Consider the following 24,277-nt stretch of genomic DNA (forward strand, 5'->3'; position numbering starts at 1 on the left):
GAATACTTACTTTTTTTTACTAGATTTGTTTCCTTTAGACTCCCAGGAGTGCTTTTTGTTTGTTTTACATGTTTAAAAAATTGCTCTGAGAAATGATTTATAGACTTCATCAGATTGCTATAAATGGGTCTGCAAAAACACATACACACGCATGCATGCACATGTGTGTATATGCTCAGACACACAACCAAACACATATGTACATGTACACACACACACCAGAAATAGCTTTAAAATTTGAATATTGTATTTGTGGGTCACCAGATCTAATTACACACACACTAGTCAATAGGAAAACTCACTAAACAATTTTGCATCTCAATTTACTCAACTGTTGAGTTATAGAATTTACTGTCATGACTGTTTCTTTCCTGTTCTAGATTTATGATCTTATGGACATAATGAAAAAAAAAATCAAATAGTAGTAAGGTATAAGCTACTTAAGGATAGTGATTATTTCACTTTTATATTGGTATCATCCAAACTTACAAGGCCCTGTAACAGTGAATTGCTTGATTAATTTATTACACTACCCCAAAATGAGATAATTCATGCTTGAAAAAAGTTGCTTTCCAAGGTCAAATTGTTCTTATTCATCTTGACTGGGAATTCTAATTCTATGAATCTTTTATTACGTATGTATTATAAAAATCTCTGCAAAGTGGTAGTATAAGACTATAATCTTAATAATAATAATAATAATAATAATAACAGTTCTATAATACTTAAACATTTGCAAAGTATTTTAGAAAATTCTCTTTTGATACTCAAAATAACTTTAAGCAATAAGTGTAATTTTCACCCCTATTTTACACATGAGGAAACTAAGGCTGAGAAACATTTAAGTGATTTGTCTAGGTTCACTTGACTAGTAGGTGGTTGATACTAGAGTTAGACTCAGGTATTCTTGAATCTATATATATAATATTCTACTATTTGTCTTATCTAACTGTCTAGGTAAAAAGAAAAACATACAAAAATCAAATTTTAAAAAAAAAGCAGTTTTGTTTGGTGCCATGAAAAGAGACCTGCAGTTCAAGTAAAAAAAAAATGAAGGGTCAAGTTCCAACTTTGTCACTTGATATAATTTCTTTTTATATAAATTTTTGTACTATTTGTCTCAAACAATGTTTGTAATGCACAAATGAAATAAATTTTCTTAAGTACTGAGGCCAGGAAAAAAAAACTTTTTGTGCACCTCATTTTATAATCACAAATACTTTGTGAGGAATGATAAATATCATTATCCATATTTTTTTAATGCTGAGTAATGAGAAGCTTAGACAGGTCAAAGGACTTGCCCACATTCACCATCTTCAGAATCACAGAGTCAGGGTTGGAACCTTAATTCCATACCTGCTTTTCTTTGCATTAAGCAATCCTCCTCTGTTACCATGGTTATGTGAGACTGCAGTATATCACAGGAATATGTGACATTGAAAAGTTTTAAAAGTTGGTTCCAAAGGAATATGGCATCAGTTTTGTTTCCTGTTTGATTGAATAGCCTTTATTCAAAATTTTTAGTTCTATCGTTCACTTCAAAGACAATTTTCTGAGCATAATATATTTTTAATTTTTAATTTCAATATATGGTTCAAAGAAAAATTTTATCCGTATGTCTGATTAATTTTGTACTGAACTCATCAAAATGCAGCCTAGTGAGTTATTTGATGTGTAAGACTCCATTTATGAGTCATTTTAATCCCTTTTACCTTTAATCAAGAAGTCTTTTATTAAACAGTAGTAAATAGGACTAAAACTTCTATAATTTTGTGCCTACCTACAAATGCAAAGCCTTACAGAATCAAGCAATTTTAAAACACAGCATACAAATATGATTCTTATTCCATTTGAAATATAATTCACCACTCTTGAGATGATTGTTCTTTTATCTTAAGAGTGGAAGAATTAATAAGGTGATCTGTAGCAAAACTCTTTGAATTCTCAGGGGAATTCTGGTTCATATTTATCATTATTGCAGCTTGTGTTATATATTTTTATAGAGATGATGAATTTCATTTTAATTTATTACCACATGGCATGGTTCCTATTGTCATCATATATGGCTAGGATAAAAACTCCCTTATGATATTTCACAATCTTTTGTGCAAATAAGAATTCAATATGTGTTAAATCATATTGAAAATACTACATTCGAAAATAGGCATTGACCTACACTTAACACCCTACAACAAGGTAAAGTCAAAATGGGTTCATGATCTAGGCATAAAGAATGAGATTATAAATAAATTAGAAGAACATAGGATAGTTTACCTCTCAGACCAGTGGAGGAGGAAGGAATTTGTGACCAAAGAATAACTAGAGATCATTATTGATCACAAAATACAAATTTAAAAACTTTTATACAAACAAATCTAATGCACAAGATTAGAAGGGAAACTAAACTGGGAAAATATTTTTACTATCAAAGGTTCTTACAAAAGCCTCATTTCCAAAATATATTGAGAATTGACTCTAATTTATAAGAAATCAAGCCTTCTCCAATTGATAAATGGTCAAAGGATATGAACAGACACTTTTCAGATGAAGAAACTGAAACTATTTCTAGCCATATGAAAAGATGCTCCAAGTCATTTTTAATCAGAGAAATGCAAATTAAGACAACTCTGAGATACTACTACATACCTCTCAAATTGACTAGAATGCCAGGAAAAGATAATGATGAATGTTGGAGGGAATGTGGAAAAACTGGGCAACTGATACATTATTGATGAAATTGTGGAATACACCCAGCCATTCTGGAGAGCGATTTGGAACTATGCTCAAAAAGTTATCAAACTGTACATACCCTTTGATCCAGCAGTGTTACTATTGGGCTTATATTCCAAAGAGATCTTAAAGAAGGGAAAGGGACCTATATGTGCAAAAATGTTTGTGACAGCCTTCTGTGTAGTGGCAGACAGCCTTAAATACTTTAGTGAGTTATGAGGATACCTAACCCAAGCTTATGGAGAATTCCTCCAGCAGAATGGGTGGTTAAGAACAATTTGTTCCAACAGTCATGAAAGTCATTGAAATAAGAGTTGTGTAGTACTTAGAAATTGGTCAAAAATTGAAGATTCCATTGCTATTCACCAAATCTTCTTCTACAACATCTTGACTTTTGTTCTGCCACTGGACTTTGAAGACTCTGAAAGAGAGAGGGAAGCAGATCCTTTCTACAATTATGCATCACTAAATTCTACTCAAGGACAAGTCAAGAACCCACCCATGATGTCATGGGTTATATTCAAAACAAGACAAAAAAATAAAACAAGCAAACAAATAGTGAGGCAGGAATGGATGAAAAAAAATGGAGTGAAGTTACAAATTGAAAAATGTGGTTTCTGATTAAATATGTAGGGTGAGGAAGAGTAAGGATTCAAGAACAGAAAAGCAACAATCTTTTGAGACCAATAGAATATTGATGATCTCAAGAGAAAAAAAGAAATCTAGTAAAATGATTATTTTAATGGGAAAAATATTTATTTTATTGTTTTGGGACTTAAAATCATATATGCATTTATTTACCTACATTGAAGGGAAAATTAATGGCGCATAATATTAGCAGTATTATTTTGGCATAATTTACTACTTATCCTTTCACTTGAAACTGAATTTTCTTTAATTTTTTTTTACTACTACAACTAGGTAGCACAGTAGTTAGAATGCTTTGACTAGCTTAAAAAAATTCATCTTCCTGACTTCAAATTTGATCTCAGAAACATAGTAGCTATGTGACCCTGGGCAAGGCTCTTAATCTCTCTTTGCCATATTTCCTTTTCTGTAAAATAAACTGGCATAGGAAATGGTAAAGTCTCCTAGTATTATTGCCAAGAAAACCCCAAATGGGATTATGAAATGTAATTGAAATATTAGAAGTACTATTCAGATACTTTAATATCTTTAAATAGTTCTTTGCACAGGACATAGGAATAACTTGTAAAAAAAAATTTGACAGAGTTGTTGAAGAAATGATACAGATGTCCCTTGCCTTTTAATTCTTAGAAATTTTCATACTGCCTAACAATAACAGAAAAATGCATCTTCATATTTTTCCAATGTACCCTCTTTTTCATGAGAAACCTGTTTATCTTATGCTTTACTCCATTGTCTTTCATCATATTCAGCAACAATTATGTTTAAATAAGAGGGAAGGGAAGTAAAAATTATTAAATGTCTACTATATGACATTCACTGTACTAAATGATACTAAGAAATAACTAATACTATATTACTTCATCCTCCCAATAGCCTTAGACAATATGTGAAAATATTATCCCCATTTTATAGGTGAAAAAATTCAGGCAGATACTGGATAAGTCAGTTTCTCAGGGTCCACACAGCTAGTAAATATCTGAAACTAAATTTGAATTCAAATGTCTTGACTTCAGACCTAGCATTCTATCCTCTGTGCCACGTAGCTGCCTTATTAAAGACATACACAGTGCCTACTTCCTATATTGAAATGTTTTAGGAACTGATACTTAGCAGTCCAAAATTATTATCTTAACTTTTCTCTTTATCGTCCTCTACTGTTTTCAACATTCTTTTCTCCACACTGAGAAAAAGAATGATCATTGCTCCATTGATTCCAACCAGTGTTGTAGTGTAAAATAAATCACCAAATTGGTTGACTTTGATTTTTAGCCTTTTCAGACTAATTACATCTATTAATCATGGAGACTTTGGAATTTGTCCCTCCCTTTCAAAAGTGTTTTTGCAGCAACAAGTTCCCTGCCTATCCTATTATGCTTTTTACCTTTTAAAAAAATGTGTCTCCTTTAGCATATATATTTCAAAATCTTTTCTTTACAAATTAATTGGAGTAAGTATCCTACTGTTTTACTTAAATAAGCACCTTCAGAAAGTTTTTTGTCATTTGTAAAGCCAAAAAACCTAGGAAACTATGAAAAAAAAGGAAATTTCTTAAACTGTGTGTGTGTGTGTGTGTGTGTGTGTGTGCGCGCGCGCTAAACAGAGACATTAAGGAGTATAGAATCTTATAGTTTTACTATTCTGCTGCTCAATTAAAGCAGTAGTCTATGATGAAGTCATACTAGCAATTTCTAATTGAAACCTTGGGGCTTCTCAAGAAAGGAGAGGAAATACCAGGGAAGAATTTGATAGGTTAAAGGGAGGTATCAAGGAGAAGCCAGAAGGAATGTACTTGGCAGACCTATCTAAAGCTATGCTAATACATATTTAAAATGTTGTTTAAAGATGCCCATAGGTTTGCAGGATACACAATGGAGATTGATAAAGAGTTCCATTTACTTTCAGACAGAATATTTCAGGCCTTGGTTATGCCTAATAAAGGTCAGAGACTTCTTCCTGACAAGGGAAGAGAGTAAGCTAAAGTTCTCATCAGGTTATACACATATTCACACATCAATTTTGACAAGTCATCTCTCTTCCATGATTTAAAACACATGGATATCTTCAATTGTGCTTTGGTATTTTATCCATATTAACCAGGAATTTTTTGTATGTTTGTTCCTCTCTGTCCACTCCAAACCCTATCTCTAAATGAAATTGAATAGAACCAGAGTCTTCATAAAGACTTCAGAAATCATTTGATCTAGCTCTTACTAGAAGAAGGAATCTACGACATTCCAGCAACAAGTTTCATAGAGGATATCTAAAGAGCTCCAATGACAGGAAAACCTGTTAAGGCAACCGATTTTGGCTTATTTTTGGTGGAAGGGACATTTTCTGATTTTTATAAAATTTTTACATAGCTTGCTTTAAATATAATCCTCTGCATGTTGTCTTCCTCTTAAGATGGTAAGCTCCTTTAAGGCTCAAGACATTTTATCTGTCTTTATATACCCAGAACTTAGCATATTTCCAGTACAAAATAAGCACTCAATAAATGTTAATTGCTTGATTTGTTGGTTTTGTTTTCTTTTTTCACTTCTATTCAGTTGGATATTAAGTCAAATAAATTCTTTTAATTTGACCTTCCTTTAAGTTTTTAAAATATCATTTCATAAAATAATGAATTGAAAGACATATGAAAGTCATGAATTTAAAGACAATTTAAAAAAAGTTTTTATTATAACTTTTTATTGACAGAACATATGCATGGGTAATTTTTACAACATTGTTCCTTGCACTCACTTCTATTCCAACTTTTCCCTTCCCTTCCTCCACTGCCTCCCCTAGATGACAGGCAGTTTTATACATGTTAAATATGTTATAGTATATCCTAGATACAATATATGTGTGCAGAACTGTACATTCTCTTGTGACAAGAAAAATTGTATTCAGAAGGTAAAAATAACCTGGGAAGACAAAAATAAAAAAATACAAGTAGTCCACATTCATTTCCCTGTGTTCCTTCTTTGGGTGTAGCTGATTCTGTCCATCATTGATCAATTGGAACTGAATTAGATCTTCTCTTTGTTGAAGATAGCCACTTTCATCAGAATACATCCTCATACGGTATTGTTGTTGAAGTGTATAATGATCTCCTGGTTCTGCTCATTTCACTCAGCATCAGTTCATGTAAGTCTTTCCAAGCCTCTCTGTATTCATCCTGCTTGTCATTTCTTAAAGAACAATAACATTGCATAACATTCTTATACCACAATTTGCCCAGCCATTATCCAATTGATGGACATCCATTCATTTTTCAGTTTCTAGCCACTACAAAAAGGGCTGTCACAAACATTTTGACACATACAGGTCCCTTTCCCTTCTTTAAGATCTCTTTAAAAGCCTGTCTTTAACATAAGTCCAGTAGTAACACTGCTGGATCAAAGGGTATGAACAGTTTGATAACTTTGTGTTGGAATCTTTACAAAGTTTTAAGCCATTAGAGTTGATAGAGACAATAATTATCTAATTTAGCATGGTTCAATATGATTTCTTCTTCTTGTTCTTGTTCTTGTTCTTGTTCTTGTTCTTCTTCTTCTTCTTCTTCTTCTCTTTCATCTTCTTAGAAGGAGATATTTTGGACCAGAACTTGAAACAAGGTACTAAGTACAACTGATAGAAACGATGCTTGTGTTCACACCTTTAGAGAGCTCATAGAAGCAAGAAATATTTAAGTACTCATTGGAGTTCACATATTTGGGAGATTTCAGGGTTTAGAAAGAGATATCGGAATTCACACCTCCCTTGAAGTTCTTAGGGCCAGAGAGAATGCTGGGAGATATCCCACAATCCCACTCTCGGAGAAGTAGCATAAATACAGTTCCAGTGAGCCACTCGAGAGGGTTACTTGGGAACATTCTCAGGGATCAGAGAGGACCACTCTGCAAGGAAGCCCACGAGCCCTATCTTTGAGGCAAGAGAGATTCGTATCTTCTACCTTGGTGCTGGCTGGAGTCGGAAGGACAAACCTTTCGATTTGGAGACATTCAGGCGAAGCTTTTAGAACCAAGTGGAGAGATAGTACTCTGAGCTTACAGGGCTATATTGAAGGACACAAAAGATCTGAACTTTTATCACCTGGCTATGTTTTGGAAAAAGAATACCACAACTTTGGGAGCATAATTCCAGATTGCTCTCCAGAATAGTTGAATTCGTTCACAACTCCACCAACAATTCATCAGTGGAAAGATAAATTTTTAAAACAGGATATTAAGGAGTAAAAATTTGGCATATAAGAAATTAGGTTTAATTTACAAATAAAACCATTTACCTAACATAGACAAAGGATCTGATAACTAAAATAACTACATTTTAAAAATGATTTAAGTATTGTATTTTTAACGGATAGAATAGTAAGGATTTCTGTTCTTGATTGGACTTTGTAATGTGCCTAATTAAGCTAGCACCTATTCTTGCCTTGCTCACTTTTGAAAGTCTCATTATCATAATTATACCATTTTGTAGACCACTGTATCATGTTCCCATTCAGCTATTTTTTTCAGACCTGGGGGAATTTGGATCTATAAATTCATTGACACAGGTGTCTTTCAAGTGAGAAAATTCTATACATTCAAGCAAATTGAAAGGTTATAGACTTTTTAAAAACAATATTTTATTCTACCCACCCCAATTACATGTAAAACAGTTTTTGACATTTCAAAAATGTTTTGAGTTTCAAATTCTATCCCTCTGTCTCTTATCTTCCCCTCCATGCAGCCATAAGCACTCTGATATAGATTATATATGTACAATCATATAAAACATTTTCATGTTTGTTATTTTTGCAAAAAGACTAGAAAGAGGAAGAAATAAAGAAGGAAAGAAAATGAAAAGAAGGAAGAAAAAAGAGAGACAGAGAGAAGAAAAGAAGGAGAGAGAATGGGAGGAGGGAAGGGAAGGAAGGAGGAAAGAAGGAAGGAAGGAAGGAAGGAAGGAAGGAAGGAAGGAAGGAAGGAAAGAAGGAAGGAAGGAAGGAAGGAAGGAAGGAAGGAAGTGAAATGAGAAAAATATTATGGTTCAATCTGTATTCAGACAATATTAGTTCTTTATCTGGAGCTGGAAAACATTTTCCATCATGATTCCTTTGAGATTGCCTTGGATAATTATATTGCTAAGAAAAGTTAAGTCATTCACAATTCTTCATCATACAATATTGCTATTATGGTATTCAATATTCTCCTGGTTCTTCTCATTGCACTTTGTATCAGTTCATGTACATGTTTCTATGTTTTATTTTTAAATCATCCTTCTTGCATTTCTTATAGCAGTCCTTCCTCACACTTCTGACCAGCAGATCAGTATGGCCAACTCAGAAGCAAGAAAATTATGCCCAAGTGAATCAAAATTGATTCCTTGCTGAACATCCTTCCCATTTAAATTAAATTAGTTCCCATTTAACTCTGACTTATCTTTGAAGCTTAGACTAAAGGTAATCTGACAGTAGCAAACATGCCTAATCTTTAGTATATATACCTCAAAGACCTACCACAATAGTTTGGATTCCATATATATTCAATTCACATTTGATAGAATGACTACATTCTTGCTGCATTTCTCCTCTAGGATTTGTTTTCCTTGCCTTTCAATTTAAAGAATAAAATGAGATGACAGTCACTTACCTATCACAGAATATATAAAATTGTTATAAAAATATAAGAAGATCATAACTTTAGACTCAAGAAAATGCCAAACTAATTCAGGTGTAGTGTTTATTGTAGAGGAGCATATGAAGCAATAAACTCCTTCTGTAATTAAATGGTAAAAAAAAAAAAATCCAAGGCATTTGATTATCACAAAAGTCATTTACTTTGAGTAAATATCAGTGTCACATACATGACTTATTACTCCCACTATAGATCACAGAACCAGTGAATCAGTATGACAGGGGAGAGGGGAATATCCCTTTCTTGGCTTTATGGGAAACAAAAAGTTCTCTTGCTTCTGCAAGATTCATCACGATATTATCAAGGCCATGAGTATTATGAAAATCATATAAAATGGCTGACAATGGAATAGTAATGATTAAATGCATGGGAAAAGAAATCAAATTCCTTCAGGCACAAAGATAATCACTTCCTTAGAGAAGTTCCTGTTCTTAAGCCTGACATTAAAAGCTTTCTACAATACTACTACAATTGACTTAACTCACACTACTGCCTGTTTAAGTGTAACTAATTATTTCCCATACTTTGAATATTGCTGTGCTTTCCAAGATCCACATCTTTGCTTTATTCCATGAAAATGTTTACTCCTATTTTCCTGTTAAATTCCTCCCTTTCCTTCAAAGCCCAATTCAAATGTGACTTCTTCTATATTGTCTTCCATAATCCACCTAACCAGAAAAAGAAAATACATTCATCTTTTAACTCATAAAGTACAACATATACATATCTGTGGAAACCTCATATTTTATGGCATGGGAATACTTGTTTATACTTCTTATTCTTCTTTCTTCTCATAGTAAGTTTTAAACTTCATGAAGGAAGAGATTATATTATTTCAATAATAGAATTAAAAAGATGTCTAGTATGTTATCAGAATAAAACTTTAATTTTAAATATATGGAAATCAAAACTCAAAGAGATCTAATTGCTGGCACAAGATCACACAAATATTAAATAGCAGAGACCAGGTTCAGAATGAGATTCTCTGCCCGAAAATTCAATACAATTTCTATTGCATTGCATTGCCTTTCTTTTAATTCTTCTACATTTATCAGTTATTTAAAGTTATTTGAATTAAATTGAATCTCAAACTAACTACATTAAAGCCAAAGATATTGTTTAACAAGTTGAATATCCAGTTTGTTTTAATGAACTAAGTTGAAATTATATTCATTTTCAGGAACTACCACCATCATTTCTACTCCATGGAATAGCTCAATATTTTAAGCTCTCCTGACTAGATTACTAAAACTATGGCCCAATTAGTGCTGATCATGAACTCCAAGAAGTGGTCACATTATTCAAATTTATACCATTAAAAGTTGTAATTATATGCAAAATGTGTTTATTGGATCTAGTCCAATTGAAATATGCATTACAAATTAAACTGATGTGAACACTTCATGGCATTCATTTTTAGCTCTAATTAGGAGCTTGCTGTGAAATTATGTAACCAATAAAAAGGTCCATAACTGTATGTTGTCCTGACTTATACAAGGAGGCTGAGATAAAAAGAAGTTAAACATCTAACAAAACCAAACAGCAAAAAAAAAAAAAAAAAAAAAAAAAAAAAAGACAGAATTAGACTATAACGTGGAACACTTTGAGTCCTGACCCATTACTTCATTAACTGAGAAACACTGACCTCCTTTCAGATCCAGATTATATCAACTCAAAGAGTGATACAGTCTGATGATTTATATGATTAAAGTCCAAGTTATTGGTATTTTCTCTCGAGGAAGTTCACAATGTAGAAAGAAACAAGAACAAAGGAGAGGGAAGGAAAGAAACAGTCAGTAAAGGCTCCAGTTAACAAGTTAACTTCACAAAACCAGTCTGTTTCATGGAGATAATTTGATGGTAGTGGAGATACCACATTGGACAACTTTAAGATTCCTAAATGAATGAATGTCTAAGAAAGAATAAATGTCTATTGTCCAGAGAAGAATAGGCTAAATGACTTATTAGGGTTTCTTTCCATGAGATAGTGTGTGGATCTATGGGGACAGTTTCATTACATCTGAATAAGCTTAAATTCTGAGTGATTTCTAATGTTCATCTATTTTACTAAAGAATTCTCATTTTGTATGTAAGCTTGCATGGGGTTTTATTGCCACTATCAACAGCATCAAAGATTACTTTCTAGCTTTAGATTTTGTTCTTGTTTATCACATGCTTCATTCTGTCACTGATATTTATCACCTGCATTTCCAGCAAGAACAAAGAAACACTATTATCAGAGATCTTAACACTAAAAGCCCTATTTTTTTTTTTGATTTTCCAATTCTGCTGAAGTATTCCTCCATTTTCATGTTTTCCTTCCAAAAATGTTTCAGCTTAAGTGAAACATGAGATTTTCCCATAACAGAAATCATTTAAGCTGTTTTCAGAGTAAAACAGGGCATTTCAGTGATATAAATCTAGGCTTTTTGCAACCAGTTAGTGAAGGTCACTGCAGCTTCTACTGATTCTGCATAGCCATTTGGAATGAGACTCAGAGGAATAAGTCTGAGAACCAAAGTGATGTGTTTGATCACAGAATTGCAAGTGTCAGTTTTTCCACACACTTTTGAAAGATTCATGCAAACATTAAAAAACATTTACTTCAATCATTAAATGTAGTGTACCTAGTTTATTTATGCATGAGTCTAGCTAATTTATGTATGAATTCTGTTCATTGTCCTAAAGGAACCTAAAATAGTTACAAATTAATGGTCAGTTGTTGAAGAAATGGGACTTACAAGGCACAAGAGTGACTAGTTATAGGGATGTAATTTCAGAATAGAGTATTTACAATCAACATGTGAGTCACTGGTGATCCATGAGAGTGAACAGATTTTGCTTCAGAACATTGAGGACAGGAGAAAAATAATATCACAATTTCCCAAAACCCTTCACAATATGACTATACCCTACTTTTCCAGCCCCATCTCACATCCAGTCTTCATCATTTCCATTTACTTCTGCCAAATTAGAGTACTGTTTTAGGCATTCCTGAATTGTCACCTTTTTGCTCTCATTTTTTTCTGGATTTAGGAAAAAAAAACAAGCATTTAAAGCTTGAAAATGTCAGTTGACCCTTACCATAAGGTGGTGGGAATTAAAGGTATTTTCAGCCTCATTTTCCAATTAAGGAAACTGAGGCCCCAAGAGTTTGTGACCCAGGAATAATTAAACCTATCTCTTCCTTATCCATTTCCAATGTTCTAAAAATCATCTCCAACTTCCCTTATTCCTACTTCATACTTGTTTAGATTTTACCCATAGCCAAGAAATCTTTCCTAGAATCTTTTTTAATTCCACTAATTGTAACACCAAGTAATATATTAAGTGCTTTGCAAGTATTGCCTAATTTGAGTCTCAGAACAACTCTGAAAGGTAAATGCTATTATAAATCCCATTTTACAATTGAGAAAACTGAGTCAAGGAGAAGTTGAGTAAGTTTCCCAGAGTTGCACAGCAATGCTAAATTTGAACTCAGATCTCTCTGATTGTAGATTCATTGGTCTACCCATTGGTTCATCTCATTGCCTGTAAGATTCTGTAATCTATTTAACTTAGTAAAGAGTAATGTGTTACATATTAATATATAATGCCCCATCTTACTCCATTAAGAGCTTGTTTAAGGAAAGAATCATTTCTTACTTATCTTTGAAATTCCCCTGGTTGCTACAGAGATTCACAGCATAAGTAATTCCACATTATTGTTTGTTGAATGACTAAAATATGAGACTTAAAAATGGCCTTATTTTTCCTCCTGTCACGCCTATGAAGGCTTCTCTAATATAGTAGAAGCAGGGGGAAAGCCAGCAAATTTAGTTTAAAATGTTATTTTTTCCAGTATATGCAAGGAATTGATTCAAATATATTAGAATGAGAAAAAAATAGATAATTGCTAAATAGTCAAATGATAAGAAAATGCATTTTTCAAATGAAGATACCAAAGCTTTCAATAACAATATGACAAAAAATACCCCTCCAAATCATTAACTGGAGAATAGGAAATTAAAGTAACTCTGAAGTTCTACCTTTTACATCCCAGATTTTCAAAATTAACTGAAAAATGGAAATGGGAATTGTTGGAAGAGCTATGGGAAAATAGGAAAATTAATGAAATACTAATATTTTATAATGGAGGAAGCTAGGTAGCTCAGTGGATAGAGTGCTGGGCCTAGAATCAAGAAATGCTTAATTTAAATCTGGCCACAATTATATACTAGCTGTATGAATCTTGGCAAGTCACTTATCTGTTTCCCTCAACTTCCTGGAGAAGGAAGTAGCATACCATTTATCTTTTACAAAAATAAAAAAAAAAGACATGAACAGTATCATCTATGGGGGTGATGATGAGTTGGATATGATTGAATGACTGAACAACAACATTGTGTAATAAGAAATTGTAATGGGCTGTGGTTTGAGCTGATGCACTGAGGTCCCAAGTACATGAGGCTAAATAGTAATTGGGCTATACTCTATTAATATACATGATTGGATAAAGAATGGTCCCTGCCCACTCTCAGTGCAAGTCCTGATGTGTTGTATAGGAAATGACGATTTTGGTGGGTGGAGGCAGAGAGAGAGCGAGGAAGACAAGTGGGGGGAGATTGGGCTGGGTTCGAGACTCCGAGCTGCTGGTTGTGTGGCTGCTGGTCGAGCTAGCTTCTTGACTCAGCTGCACACATTGCTATCGCCAATTCTCTTCCACCTCCGATCCTTCTTCACTGAGAATAAAGACTGACGATTTTCCCCTAACCTGAATTCCTGTCTCATGCTGATCTTAAAATACACGATCTTAACAAGAAATGATGATGAAATGGGCAATTTCAAAGAAACCCAGGAACTCTCTTTTATGAAGTGATACAGAGCAGAATAAATAGAACCCACAGAACATTGTACAGTATATATGATAAAAGATAAACAACTTTAAAAGACTTAAGAATATTCTTTAAAACAATTATTATTTTTACAATAAATATTTTTACATTATTTTTACAATAAATAACCCATGAGGAGAAATGATCTGATGAATTTGGGGTCCAGAATTAGATATATATTTTTGGACATGGTGAACATGGGAATTTGTTTCATATAACCTTATATATTCATTACTATGTTTCTTTTTATACCCCTCTTTTCTCCCAGTGTGGGGGAAGAGGAAGATATGAAGGAAAGAAAATAGATTTTTTTCAAAGGAACCATGTTAAAGAACGATATTGAGACAAAAATATGATGAATTTGTGTAAATTTACAATTATTTTTCCAAAGTCTTTTCCCTTTATTTATGAAGAATCATATATAGATAATAGATAGATAATCATTTTAAGTGGAATATTACTTGAAATGGAGAACCAGTGTGAGAGATCTGGAAACTATATTAGACAAGGATCAGTTGAAGAGCATACATTATTTTTTTTCTAGAAAAGAAGACTTAGACCTTTTCCTGTCTTCAAGCAGAAGGATTAAATTTAATCTATATTTCTACATAGGTTATAACTAGATTAAATGAATAGAAACTATGAAGAGGAAAACCTTTATAAGAATAAGAGCTACTGAAAATGAATTAATAGCCAAAGAATTACGGAGGAGAAAATTTCACAAAATAAAATCAGTTTTCAAAAATGGTTTTGTGAAATTATTGTGAGTCACTCATCACAAAAAGTTTTCAGGGAAGTAATTCATCAAAAAGTGTTTGTTAACCATGCATTATATGCTAAGCACTATAGGATTCAAAGACAAAAACAAAACAAACAAAAACAAAAAAATGTATTATATAAAGCATATATGGGGAAAAGTGTATATGTGCATATTTGTGTATACAAATATATATATATATATATACACATATATTTATATATGTGTGTATGTATATGTGTACATATATATTTAATATAGACATCTATAAATACACACATATAATCATATGCAAACTAGATATTAGTATTGTATTGTATAAAAATTAAATGATCATCTAGAAGATGTGGTGCATTATTCTATGGAATAGGGGATATTTATTTTTTTCCTGTTGTATCTATCACTAAGATTCTGTGATTAATATTTTAAGACCTGGGTTTAAAATTCATGTATGCTACGTTCCATATATGTTAATTATATTGTGTACATATTATGTATTATGTATACTTTAATACCTATGATGATGATTATAGGAATTTTTTTCAGGATCTCAAAATTTTAAATCAGTATTTAGTGAGATTCAATTTCATTGATACAAAAAAAAACCCACAAATGTTTCTTTAAAGTTCTTTGCAAAGAGGAAGAGTGAAAGAACTTTGACAAGTTTCATCATTGTCAAGCATCTCTATATGTGCCAGACCCCAAACTAAATATTAAATAAGAGGAACATATCAATAGTATCACAAAAATAAAATGTTCAGGGTAACAGACACTCCTTTTTTATATGTATTGAATTTTTTTAATAGCAGTTTCATCACTTATTTCAGTGATACATGGGCCATGTTTATGCATGATAAATGATCTGGGTAAACAGCAGAGCCAATCTATTTAAAGTTTGATCAATACTGATTGCTGCAATGAGATCGATTATGCAGCAGCTGTTAGGATAGTTGAAATGAGCCAGATATGTGGTCCATTCACTTAAATGATACATGCTCCAACAGATGCCTTAATTTGATAATTATGCCATCCTTGAGTTTAAATTGTTACATTATATAATTATCTCTCAAAAAATTCATGTTCTTCATTTTTGTATTTCTTTTGTGGTTTATTTTTTGGTTTTTGGTTTTATATATATATATATATATATATAGTCAAATTTCCTGCTGTGAGATGAAAAAAGAACTCCAGTAAAAATCTGATTATTTTTAGAGTTATTATATGTTTGGTGGCATTTAGTTCAGGAATACATTCATAGAGGGAGGGAGCATTCTCATCTGGAAGTTTGCTCCATCAGGGAAATCACAAATCTATCTCAAATGATGATAATGATGATAATTGGTAATAACAAACTCACATATATATATACATCTATTATCTAATATGATTCTCACAACAGGCCTCAGAGCTGAGTACTGTTATTATTCTCAGTTTATAATGAGGAGACTGAGTATCACAAAGCTAATAAGAATCAGGGGCCATATTTGAACTCAGGTTATCCTGATTGCAAATCATAATTAGCCACTCTATCTCCTTCGTAGAGTTCATAAAATGACATTTTCAACAGAAACATGTCATAGAAGACATCAGAATGTATAAAATTATTGTGCTGCTCTGACTTACATAAGGACTTCCTCTTTATTAAAATTCTCATTTACATAGTTAGTAGTTTTTTTGTGGTCTCCTTTTCTGCTAAAGAAAAAATAAAAATAAAACTTCCTCCTCTCCATGCTCTTCTATCCATTTTCATTTAGATCTAAATTTCAGCTACCATTTTGACAGAGTAGTGCTAGATAGAAAGAACTCTATCTCAGCAGTCTGACTATTGAACACTTGATGAATTCTGCATCTTATCTCTCCAGCTGGAGTTGAGGATATTGGCAGAAGGAAACATGGGAGAAATTTAGTTTGCTGCGGCTAATCTTACAGTTCATTAGAGCCTTAGTGACTAGTAATCTCACTTCATTAAATGTGTTTATTTGGTGGTGTCAGCTTTCCTTTTGAAATGTCTTTAAATAATAACCACAGTTCCTTTAAGGCTTGTACTACACACAGCCAGGAAGAATGGAGATGTGCAGCAATAGGAAATGGGATCATTATTGCTGTAATCTAAAATGAGCAGCCAAGGGTCATTTGGATATTTCAGATTGAGAGATTAAAATACTTATCTCATGCTGGGAAATGTAATGCAAAACTTTCAATTGATATCTTTTGGAACTCATTTTCTCGAGAATTTCAGGACTTTCCTACTTATGTTGGCCAGGGTACTTTTTTCATTCCACGCTGTAATGATCTGATAAAGTCAATTCTGGGTGATTACTGGAAGATGAAAATAAATAAGCAGAAAAGGATTGAGAGAATTTACTAAACAATGCACTCAATTTAGCAGGAAAAAAAATTATTTGATACACCCACCCCCAACACACACATATATGCAATTGCTCAAACATATAAACAAAGTAATAAAGAATGATAAAATAGCAATAACTAAATTAATGGCAACACTGTAGTGAAACAGAACACCATAGATTTAGCTCTGGAAGACATTCCCATCCTTGATATGCTCTTACAAAACTCCTAACTTTACAGATGAGGAAATTGAGGTCCAAAGAAATTGAATTTTTCCAATTGTTTAACTTCAAATCCAACATCTTTTATAGGTCAGATTTTAATATTTTATCTTGCTTTCACCAGCCAGTAGAACTTCATTAGTGAATAAGAGTTCTTCGTTCATGAAATAATTGTTAACTTTTAGGTTGTCACAGGCCAGATAAGAATGGTCAAAAGCTCATAGTCTAAATTACTCTGCTTCCCACAGAAAACTTAAAGTGAAATTTTGAGTTTGGGGTGTTACACTAGAGTCTAGAGTATTTCCCTCTATTTGTGACTAATATTCCTAGAAAATCTACTCTTGATCCCAAGCACCTATGTGTAAATTAATTTAAGCACTGTTTTTCAAAGAAACACATTACAATAGGCAATTTTCTCTTCAGTTTCCTGCTGCTGCAGTTTGGGCCTGTGAAGGCTATCAGGACATTTTAATAGCAGCCACAACAATTAACTATTTATATAAACTAGTATATCCTTCTTACTCAGTGTATTTACTGTTATTCTATTTTTACTTTCTCCTTTATGTGAACTTGGGCTGGTTTTATAATTTAAATAACCCACAGTTTATTCTGCTCTTTCCATTTTGCTGAATGGCCTCTTTAACTATGTATTGAAAACAATTAAATTCCCCAAATACAAATATAGGAGGAAGTATCAGAATTCTGTTTAGCAGAGCTTAGAAGGTACTCTTCATGGTTTACAGCTATTATGAAGAAATTCTCTCTTTCTCTCTCTCTCTGTGTGTGTGTGTGTGTGTGTGTGTATAAAGTAAAAAAAGAGAGTGACCATCCATAACCTTATGAAGATAGTATCATTGAATCTTAAACCTGAAGATGATTTTAAAAGTTTTCAAATCCAAATCCTGCCTGAATCATGAAGCCCTATATGCCCCAAATCTAGGAGAATCTTAAAGCAATAACTCACTCCAAATGTTAGCAGACAACCAAATTTTTCAAAACTTATGCTTTTAGGGGCAGAGCCAAGATGGGGAAGAGGACACATGGTTCTTACTGAACTTCTTCCTGGACTCTCAACTAATTTCCAAAATCAGCCTCTGTATTACTTCTAGACTAGTGGAATTCACAAATATTGGGAGTGCTGCAAATTAACAGCAGAAGATAATTTTGAAGATCGTCAGTAAAGATTTGTTTTGCTCTGGCACAGGAGGTAGACAGGCACAGGTGGACAGGCAGAGCACAGAGGCCAGTACACAATGTACAGATCCCAAATGGGGTGCAGTCTCCACAAAGTGTGGGCAGAGAATCAATGGGAAATACTCTATGGCAGTGTTGGCTGTTCTGCCCTGGTTGCAAGCCAGTAGATCAGCAGAGAAATTATAAAACATCCAACGCAAACACAAAAGGTAGAGTGAACCCTGAAGCACAGGAATCTCATGGGACATGGCCACACCCACCCAGCACCAGGAGTGATTCAGCAGATCTCAGTGCAGACACTGCCACTTCCCATTGCTTATAGAGGAGGCTTAGAAAACCTCCATTACCCTAAAATAAGATCCTAAATTTTGTAAAAAAATGAGCAAAAAGGCAAAGTGAACTCTAAATATAGATAGCTTCTATGGTGATAGAGAAAAACAGATTACAAGCCCTGAGGAGAATAAGAGCAGATTGTCTCCAGATGAAGACCCAAAGTGTAATATAATCTCATCCCGACAACACAAGGCTCTCCTACAAGAAAGTAAAAAGGATGTTAAAAGAGAACTAGAAGAAAAATGGGGAAAGAAAAGGAAAATTCTGCAAGATAGTATTGAAAAGCATATTATTCATTAAAAGACAGATTTGATAGTGGAAAAAGAAAACAACTCCATGAAAAACAGAATTTATGAATTGGAAAAGATGAAAAAAACTCCGAGGAAAACAGAATTTGTGAAATGGAAAAAGAAAATCAATCCTTAAAACACAAAATATGTGAAATGGAAAAAAATTTCATAGAACAAAACATCTCATTTAAAAACTCAGTTGGACAAATACAAAAAGAACTAAAAAAAAGGAGATGAACAAAAGAATTCACTAAAACTCAGAATTGAACAAATGGAAAGGACGGACTTGATGAAAAACTAGAAAAAAATATAAAATACCTACTTCAGAAAACAACTGAGCAGGAAAATAGATCTAAGAGAGATAATCTAAGGATTATTGGATTCCCTGAAAACTATGATGAAAAAAAGAGCCCAGACAATATTTTTCAGGAAATCATCAAAGAGAACTGCCCTAATGTCATAGAATCAAAAGGTAAAATAGCCACTGAAAGAATTCACCAAACACCCCTTGAAAGAGACCCCAAAATTAAAATTCCAAGGAATGCCATGGTTAAATTTCAGAACTATTGGACCAAGGAAAAAATATTGTGAACAGCTAGGGGGAAAAAAAAACACAATTCAAATACTGAGGAGCCACAATAAGGTTCACCCAAGATCTAGCAGCTTCCACATTAAAGGATCAAAGGGCCTGGAATCTGATATTCCGAAACGTAAAGGAAATTGGAATGCAGCCCAGAATAAACTACCCCACTAAACTGAGCATTTTCTTCCAGTGAAGAAGATGGGCATGCAATGAAACAGATGAATTCCATGTATTTCTGATGAAAAGACCAGAGCTAAACAAAAAATTTGACCTCCAAATATAGAACTCAAGAAAAGCATAAAAACGTAAAAATAACTCTTGAGAACTATATGTCTGTTATGGGCATACACAAAGAGTGCATGTATAATTTAATTTTATGGTTATAAGATAAAAAGGAACTAGAGGTAGAAAGGGATTATTACCCCAAAAAAGCAAAAAGTGGAATTAAAATGAGGGAAATTACATCTCACAGAGAGTCAAAGGAAACTTTTACATTTGAGGGAAATAAGGAAGGGGGATGAACATTGTGTGAATCTTATTCTCATCAGATTTGTCTCAAAGAGAAATTATTAGATATATTTGCTTTACAAAGAACCTATTCTTTCTTTATTGAAAAGAAGAAGAAGAAAGGCAAAAGGGAAGGGGTAGGCTAAATAAAGGGCAAAAAGAAGAAATAGTAGGGGAAAGGTATAAGAAAGAGAGAAGGGATTTTTAAGAGGGAGGGACTCTAAAGACGAAATGCTGCTTGAGACAAGTGGTGCTCATAACTTTAATATAGGGGAGAAGGGGGCAGAGCCAAGGTGATGGAGAAGGCACACACAACTTTCTAAGCTCTTCTCTTACCCTCTCTATCAATATTATATCAAGCCTCAAAAATAGTCTTGACTGCTACAATTCGTAAAGATAAGAAGTAGAATAACTCACCAGCCGAAGAAAATCTGCAGTCTCGCCAAAAAAAGGTTGGTTCCTGGGTCAGGGGGGAGATCAGCACAGATGGGGAGAGAAATTAGGTTCCAAGGAGAGCCTCAAAGTGAAAGTGAAAGCACAGATCTCAGCACAAGCTCGCAGCCCCAACCCGCAGTATGGGGCTTTTCCTTGGAGCAGTTGTGATCCTGCACGGCAGGAGGACTCGGCCCGGGTTAGCCTCCAATCTGCGAAGTGGGGAGCTCGGCTTGGGGCCACAGAGCTTTTCCAGGGCCGAGTTGCATTGGGCAGAGACACTGGGGCAGAGTTTGGGGCCGTCTGCAGTCTGCAGTCAGCTGCTAATACTCACAGTCCCACAAGAGGCTCCGCAGTGACAGTTTCACCCCTTAGTCTCTAGCCAAGGGCAATCGCTAACCCACTCAGCCCTACTGGGAACTTTGATAGCTCGGCCAGTGCTGAATCCACTTCCTGTCCGGGGAAGGGAAAACTCTCACTCAGAGCACTCCCATACCTCGGAGGTGGAAATCGGTTTACATCTCTCCCTGCTCTGCAGAGGAAGCTGGTAACCCCCTTGCCTAGGAGACATACCCGAAAGGCTTTAAAACATGAATAAAAAGATGAAAAGAACGATCGACAGCTTCCATGCAGAAAAAGAGCAGGTCAGCAAACCTGAAGAGACCTCAAACAGCAAAAATGCATCAGACTGTCCTCCTTTACATGATGCTCTCATAGAAGAGACCATTAAAAGTCTCAAAAGAGAGTTAGAAGATAAATGGGGAAAGGAAAGAGAAGCCTTACAAGAGAGCAACAACTTCCTGAAATACAAATTGGAAAAGTTAAAAAATTCCGAGGAAGTGCAGGGAAACAAAATTGGTGAACTGGAAAAAAATAAAGAACTCGCAAGAAAGTAGGATCTGTGAATTGGAAAAAGAAAATAATTCACTAAAAAGAAATTAGTGAAATGGAAAAAAATTCCACAGACCAAAACAATACATTTAAAAACTCAATTGGACATATACAGAAAGAAGTAAAAAAAGCTAATGAAGAAAACAATTCTTTAAAAATTAGAACTGAACAAATAGAAACTAATGATTCATTGAGACAGCAAGAATCAGTCAAGCAAAAACAAAAAAATGACAAACTGGAAAAAACCATGAATTATCTACTTGCAAAAACGACAGACTTGGAAAATAGATCTAGGAGAGACAATCTGAGGATTATTGGACTTTCTGAAAACTATGATGAAAAAAAGAGCCTAGATACTATTTTACAAGAAATCATCAAAGAGAACTGCCCAGATGTAATAGAATCAGAAGGTAAAATAGGCATTGAAAGAATTCATCGAACACCTTCTGAAAGAAACCCGAAAATAAAAACCCCAAGGAATATTGTGGCCAAACTTCAGAACTACCAGATTAAGGAAAAAATTTTACAAGCAACCAAAAAAAAACCATTTAAATACCGAGGTGCCACAATAAGGATCACCCGAGATCTGGATGCCTCTATATTAAAGGAAAGAAGGACCTGGAATATGATATTCCGAAAGGCACAAGAACTTGGGATGCAGCCAAGAATAAACTACCCAGCTAAGCTGAGCATTTTCTTCCAGGGAAGAAGATGGACATTTAATGAAACAAATGAATTCCATTTGTTTCTGAAGAAAAAACCAGAACTAAACAAAAAATTTGATCTCCAACCATAGAACTCAAGAGATGCAGAAAAGGTAAAAAGAACTCTTGAGAATTGTATTTCTGTTGTGGATATACAAAAAGAATACATGTATAATTTGATTGTACTGATAAAAAAGGGAAGTAGATATGGAAAAGGGATGATGGCAGAATAAGGTGGGAAGGAGGGATAAAAAGAGGGAAACCACATCCCACAAAGAGTCAAAGGAAACTTATCATATCTGAGGGAATTTGGAGAGGGGGAGGAACATTGTGTGAATCTTACTCTCATCAGAGTTGGCTCAAAGAAAAAATAATTGACATTTGTTTTAGAGAAAATTCTCTCTCGCCTCATTAAAAACGGGGGAGAGGAAAAGGGAAAAGAAAAAGAGTAATAAGGGAAGGAAGGGGAAAGACTCAAAGAAGGGGAGGGAGGGATTATAAAGAGGGTAAGCATTGTGATACAAGAGGGGTACATAAGTTTAAAAGGGGGAAAGGGGTTTGGGGGACGCAAGAATAAGTAAAGCACAATCTGGGGTTATTAGGATGGTAGGAAATACAGATTTAGTAATTCTAACCTTAAATTTGAATGGGATGAACTCCCCCATAAAGAGGAGGCAGATAGCAGACTGGATCAAAAGTCAGAACCCTACAATATGTTGTTTACAAGAAACACATTTAAAGCAGGGAGATACATATAGAGTAAAGGTAAAAGGCTGGAGCAAAATCTATTATGCTTCAGGTGAAGTCAAAAAAGCAGGGGTAGCCATCCTTATCTCAGATCAAGCAAAAGTAAAAATTGATCTAATTAAAAGAGATAAGGAAGGAAACTACATCCTGCTAAAGGGTAACATAAACAACGAAGCAATATCAATATTAAACATATATGCACCAAGTGGTATGGCACTCAACTTCCTAAAGGAGAAGTTAAGAGAGTTGCAAGAAGAAATAGACAACAAAACCGTAATAGTAGGAGATCTCAACCTTGCACTCTCAGAATTAGACAAATCAAACCACAAAACAAATAAGAAAGAAATTAAAGAAGTAAATAGAATATTAGAAAAATTAGGTATGTTGGATCTTTGGAGAAAATTGAATGGAGACAGAAAGGAATATACTTTCTTCTCAGAAGTTCATGGAACCTATTCAAAAATTGACCATATATTAGGACATAAAGACCTCAAAATTAAATGCAAGAAAGCAGAAATAGTAAATACTTTCTTTTCAGATCATGATGCAATAAAAACTACATTCAACAAAAAGTTAGGGGGAAATAGACCAAAAAGTAATTTGAAACTAAACAATCTCATCTTAAAGAATGATTGGGTGAAGCAGCAAATTATAGATACAATTAATAATTTCACTCAAGATAATGACAATGATGAGACATCATACCAAAATTTGTGGGATGCAGCCAAAGCGGTAATAAGAGGGAATTTTATATCCTTAGAGGCTTGCTTGAATAAAACAGAGAAAGAAAAGATTAATGAATTGGGCTTGCAACTAAAAAAACTAAAAAAAGACCAAATTAATAACCCCCAATCAAATAATAAATTGGAAATTCTAAAATTAAAAGGAGAAATTAAAAATATTGAACGTAAAAAAACTATTGAACTAATTAATAAAACTAAGAGTTGGTTCTATGAAAAAGCCAATAGATAAGCCTTTGGTAAATCTGATTAGAAAAAGGAGGGAGGAAAATGAAATTAGTAATCTTACAAATGAAAAGGGAGATCTTTCCACCAATGAAGAGGAAATTAGAGAAATAATAAGGTGTTATTTTGCTCAACTTTATGCCAATAAATTTGATAACCTAAGTGAAATGGATGACTACCTCCAAAAATATAGACTTCCCAGACTAACAGAGGAGGAAGTAAATTGCTTGAATAGTCCCATTTCAGAAAAAGAAATAGAACAGGCAATTAAAGAACTCCGTAAGAAAAAATCCCCAGGACCAGATGGATTTACATGTGAATTTTACCAAACATTTAAAGAACAATTGGCCCCAATGCTATATAAATTATTTGATAAAATAGGGAAT

This window comes from Sarcophilus harrisii, chromosome 2, assembly GCF_902635505.1.
Source record: "Sarcophilus harrisii chromosome 2, mSarHar1.11, whole genome shotgun sequence".
Lineage (NCBI taxonomy): Eukaryota > Metazoa > Chordata > Mammalia > Dasyuromorphia > Dasyuridae > Sarcophilus > Sarcophilus harrisii.